Source organism: Triticum dicoccoides, chromosome 3A (assembly GCF_002162155.2).
Source record: "Triticum dicoccoides isolate Atlit2015 ecotype Zavitan chromosome 3A, WEW_v2.0, whole genome shotgun sequence".
Taxonomy (NCBI): Eukaryota; Viridiplantae; Streptophyta; class Magnoliopsida; order Poales; family Poaceae; genus Triticum; species Triticum dicoccoides.
Window position 1 is genome coordinate 529639732 of NC_041384.1, and position 6000 is coordinate 529645731.

The window sequence follows — 6000 nt, forward strand, 5'->3', positions numbered from 1 at the left end:
TTAAACCTCTTTTTTCCTTAACCAATGAGAGGAGTCAGGCTAGGGGGAATTTTTTTTAACATCAGGTCAGACACAAGCACTCATACACACGCGCATACACTCACCTCTATGAACGCACACTCGCACATCCTATCTCTATGAGCATCTTCGAAAGACTGAGCCGTCATATCATTTTTAAATTTACAAAGCCATCGTAAGCATTTCATCGTCGACGGGAACATTTCTTCCCACTGAATCCGCATCGTCAAAAATCCTGTAATAAATTCAGAAATAAATGCGAGCATCAAGATTTAAACCCTGATAGACTGGGGATACCATGGTTCTCTTAACCATCCAATCACAGATTGGTTTGCTCACAGGGGAAACTTGGCAAGGTGGTAGTAATCTAACAAATCCCTCGCTGATTTCTTTCGTTTTCTTTGCCATGAATCTACCTCTGATCTGTGCCTGACCTGGCAGCAGTCGCAGTGGATATACTCCTCCTACCGGAGCCCCCCACTTAAAATACGATCTCAACGCAGCTCCCTATTGGTGGCGTTGTAAAAGCGCCGTATCTTTGGCGAGAACGACGTCTGTTTCGATCGATTCCGGCCGAACCAAGAAACGGGCCGCTTTCCTTCTCAACGCTCCCTTGTTGGTTCGTTCGGTGCGTCGGCGTACCGGGGACCGGGCGCGGCATGGCCAGCGGGGATGGGGTGCTCGTCGGATGCGTGGATGCGGCCGAAAGATTTTCCAGCGTGGATGGTCGAAAGCAAGGACCGGACTTCCAACCGAGGCAGATCCAATGGAGTGTGTGCCTGCCTCCGCCCACGTTATTCTTGTTCTTTCTGGATTTTTTTACGACTCCGTGTTGGAAATATTAGCACTTTCTTAACTATTTTAATCCACGAGTAAACAGTAAACATGGTAAATACGATATGCATCTTATACCAATACCTAAGCATGTGAGCATGTATATTACATAGAACCGAAACATCTATAAACAACATATATACAGCCATCACATGAACGAGCAAATAGGGGATGAACGAGTCATACCCTCCGGTTGGCTAGGCCAACGCGGCGGCGACAGCAGCAGTCTTGGCATCGACCGAGGCCTTCTTCTTGACAGCAGTGTTGTCAGCCATGGAGTCGATGCAGGGGAAGTAGTGGAAGCAGAGGCGGACGGAGACGGGGACGGATCGGGAGTGGTTGCGTCGAGACGCTCCTCAAAAATCTTATTGTCGTTCTTCCGGGCAGGATCTCGAATGAGTTCCGAAGGCACTTACTCTCCCGACCAACCGTGCACCCGGTCGTCGGGATGGGATCGTCGGAAGCAGCACATTGAGAGGAACAGTAGATAACGGCTAGGGTTGTGCAAGAGGGAGGGAGTGAAGTGAGTTACGGTTCACTCCACTGACCAGTGCCTTCTTATATAGGCCGTCGGGTAGATGGTCCTGGGCTCAGGCCCATGACCGAGTCCGCGAACATCCCACGGTCCAATGTCAACCCGCGGCGCGCGCGTGTCCTGAGGAGGCGAGGCGTGGCGTGGCGAGGCGAGGGGGCGGCGGAGGAGGAGGAGCGTGTGTGTACAACTCCTATTCCCAAGCTCCCAATAACAAGTGGTGGAGCAGCCCTTATAAAGAGGTCTCACTCTTCTTACTGTAGCAGTATGGTACTAAACTTCCCACACTTCCCACCACTTGCCATGCATAACATGGGGCTTAGAGATTAACCAGGGATTATTGTCTTATATGGGCCTAAGCCCATCCATAATCCAACAATCCCCCACGAGATCTCGAAGCTGTCAATTGTTCCAAACAATGTTTGATATATCAGAATTGTAAGTGGGGACTATTAAGTTGAACTTCCACCTAGAGCAATAGGATTAGAGTTCTTCACAACTGAACAATGGACTATGCCTTGAATTGTCAGTTTGGCGTGTAGAAGTCTCGCCTATTGTCAGCTGATACATGGTTGCCGAAGGCTAAACCCCACGGATGGAGCTTATTAGTCATACCATGTACCTTCTCATGAGCTTCCTAAAGATTACCCAATCTCATAGACTTTGACCAGCAGTCGGGCTCACATAGGTGTGTTTCTCCAAAGAATACTCTCTAGGTAAGCATCTTACTTACACAAGCTTTGGAACACATTAACACAAAAGTTGGCCTGCCTTACAGAATTGAGAGTATTATTGCATCTCCAATGGAGTAGGTTAATTAAGGATATTCTCCTGACTTGACCGCTGGATTGTTTTCCAAGGTCCTGATTCACGGGATCTCCGATCACATAGGTTGGGTTACCCCATGGCAACTTACATGGGTCTCATGCCCATCTTCCTTGATGCATTTTTTATCACAGTACGTGACAGCCCTTTCGTAAAAGGGTCTGCCAGATTTTTAGCAGTCTGGATATAATCCAACGCTACAACTTCGGAGTTTCTTGATTTTTGACATATTTTAATCTTCTTCTTATGTGCTTTGTGCATTTCATGTTATCCTTTGAACTCTTAGCCTTGGCAATCACCATTTGATTGTCACAGTTCATAAGGACACTCAGGACTGGTTTATCAACCACTGGCAAATCCATCAAAAGCTCTTGAAGCCATTCTGCTTCAACGCATGATGTGTCTAATGCTGTGAGTTCTACTTCCATAGTCGATCTCGTTAAGATTGCCTACTTGCAAGACTTCCAAGAAACAGCACCTCCACCAAGTGTGAAGATATATCCACTTATGACTTTCATCTCATCAGCATCAGATATCCAATTCGAATCACTATACCCCTCAAGTACCGTCAGGTACCCAGAATAGTGAATTCCATAGCTCACAGTACCTTGCAAATAACGCATGACTCGTTCAACGGCATGCAAGTGCACATCTCCTGGATTGGAAACAAACCGGCTCAGTTTGCACACAACAAATAAGATGTCAGGACGAATAGCACAAACTAGGTACATCAGTGAACCAACCACTTGAGAATATCTCAATTGATCTACAACCGTGCCTTCAAACATTCGAATCCGCACGCTAGGATCATATGGTGTTGCAGAAGGTTTGCAGTCTGAATATCCAAAATGACTCAAAATCTTCTCAACATAGTGGGATTGCAAAAGTGTAATTTCACCCTTAGTGTCTCTAAGTAGCATTATGTTCAAGATAACATCATCCACATCCAGGTCTTTCATCTCAAAGTTATGAGATAAAAAGGCCTTACCTCCTCAATTAGTTTGAGGTGGGTCCCAAATATCGGTATGTCATCGACATACATACACGGTATAACTCCTTCTCCCCCACCATAGCGATAGTATACACATTTGTCAGCTTCGTTAACAACAAATCCAACAGATGTCAAAGTTGTATTAAACTTCTCGTGCCATTGTTTAGGCGCTTGTTTCAGGCCATACAAAGATTTCACTAGCTTGCACACCTTTCTTTCCTGACCATTTACTATAGAGCCATCTAGTTATTGCATGTAAATTTCCTCGTCTAGCTCTCCGTTAAGGAAAGTTGTCTTAATGTCCATCTGATGAACGAGAAGACCATGCAAGGCAGCCAAAGCGAGTAACACTTGAATGGTTGTCAGTCTAGCCACATGTGAGTAAGTATTGAAGAAATCCACTTCTTTCTTTTGGGTATAACTCTTGGCCACAAGCCTAGCCTTGTACTTCTCAACAGTATCATCAGGCCTAAGCTTCTTCTTGAACACCCACTTACATCCCAGTGGTTGGCAACCATAAGGACGATCAGTGATCTCCCATGTTCCGTGAGCCATGATGAAATCCATCTCGCTACGGACCGCATCCTTCCAGTAGTCAGCATCCGGAGATGCATAAGCTTCTGAAATGGAACTGGGAGTGTCATCATCCACCAGGTACACGAGGAAATCATCACCAAAAGACTTTTCAGTCCTTTGTCTCTCGCTCCTAATAGGAGCTTCCTCGTCATCCTCAGTGGAACTTTCATCACTTTTGTGTTCATAATATTCCATCGGAATGGCAGGTTCAGGAGTCTCATCAGATTCCAGTCTAGAAGTGATTTGCATATCTCTCATGGGGAAAATATCCTCAAAGAATGTAGCATCCTTAGACTATAATTGTACCGACCTTCTGGTCAGGTACCTCAGATTTCACTACTAGAAATCTATAGCCAACGCTATTCTTAGCGTAGCCCAAATTAATGCAGTCCATGGTCTTTGGTCCAAGCTTGTGCTTTTGGGGGATCGGCGCATTGACTTTCGCCAAACAGCCCCAAGTGCGTAAGTAAGAGAGTGTAGTTCTTTTCTTTTCCCATTGCTCATAGGGAGTAGTCTCATTGTCCTTTGCAGGACTTTATTCAGGACATGACATCATGTCAATATAGCCTCCCCACACCATGCCTTGGATAAACCTGATGTATCTAACATGGCGCTAGCCAAATTTGTTAGAGTACAATTTTTCCATTCGGCAACCCCATTTGACTGGGGTGAGTAGGGAGGCGTCCTCTCATGAATGATACCATGTTCCGCACAGAATAAATCGAACTCACTAGAAAAGTACTCTCCACCACGATCAGACCGGGCTCGTTTTATTTTCTTCTCAAGTTGGTTCTCAACTTCAGCCTTATAGATTTTAAAGTGGTGTAGAGCCTCGTCCTTTGTATTTAACAAATACACATAACAGAATCTAGTGGAATCATCAATCAAAGTCATGAAGTATTTCTTTCCACCTTTAGTCAACACACCATTCATCTCACGGAGATCTGAATGTATGAGATCTAGTGGTGCCAGGTGTCTCTCCTTCGCAGGTTTGTGAGGCTTACGAGGTTGCTTTGCTTGCACACACGCATGGCACTTAGAGCTTTTGGCTAAAGAGAAACTCGGGATTAGATTTATCTTAGCTAGCCGCATCATACAACTGAAATTTATGTGAGAAAAGACGTGAATGCCAAACCTAACATTCATTCACATTAGAATGAATTTGGTTCATGACTTTATTATAGAAATCCTCTAGGGAAAGGCGGAACAAGCTACCATAATCATATCCTTTTCCAAGAAGTAGTCCATACCGAGATATGACTGCTTTGTTAGACTCAAACACTAACCTAAACCCTTCTTTGCATAGAAGGGAGCCACTAACGAGATTCGTCTTGATAGAGGGGACATGCTGCACATTCTTCAGTTGCACGATCTTTCTCGAAGTAAACTTCAGATCTACCGTGCCAACACCATGAACAGAAGCATGCAAGTCATTCCCCATCCGGACAGAACAATCTCGTGCGATCTGGTAAGAAGTAAACAAAGACACGTCAGCAAACACATGAATATTGGCCCCAATGTCAACTCACCAATCGGTGGACTAACAAACTGAAAGTACGGTAAACAGATCACCATACCTAGATGCCCCATCATTATTGCTCAAAGTGACATTGACAGACTTGGTGTCCTGTTCTGACTTCTCATACTTGTTTGGGCACTTGTTTGTCCAGTGTTCCTCTGAACCACAAGTAAAGCAACCATCTCTCTTTTTGTCTTTCTTCTTACCCTTCTTGTTAAAGGCAATATTCTGCTGGACAGAGTTCTTTCTCTTGAACTTCTGGGAATTCTTCTACACCACATTGGCGCTAGAAGAACCCTCTACACCTTTCACGTGTGAGTCATTTGCTCTTGAGTTCTGCTCAACACTTAGATGACCAATGGCATCCTCAACAGAGAATTCACGTCTCAAGTGCTCGAGAGAAGTAGCAAAGTTCCTCCATCCAGGAGGGAGTTTTGCAATAATGCAACCCGCGACAAACTTGTCCGATAACTCACACTTCAGGAGCTCCAGCTCCTTAGCGATGCATTGTATCTCATGGGCCCCATCTAATACATAACGGTTATCAACCATTTTGTAATCATGGAACCACTCCATAGCATACAACTCGGTTCCAGCATCGGTTGCGCCGAACTTAGCTTCGAGCACATCCCAAAAATTCTTGGCAACACGCATATGGAGATACGCGTCGACTAGCTTGTCTCCGATCATAGTAAGAACGACTCC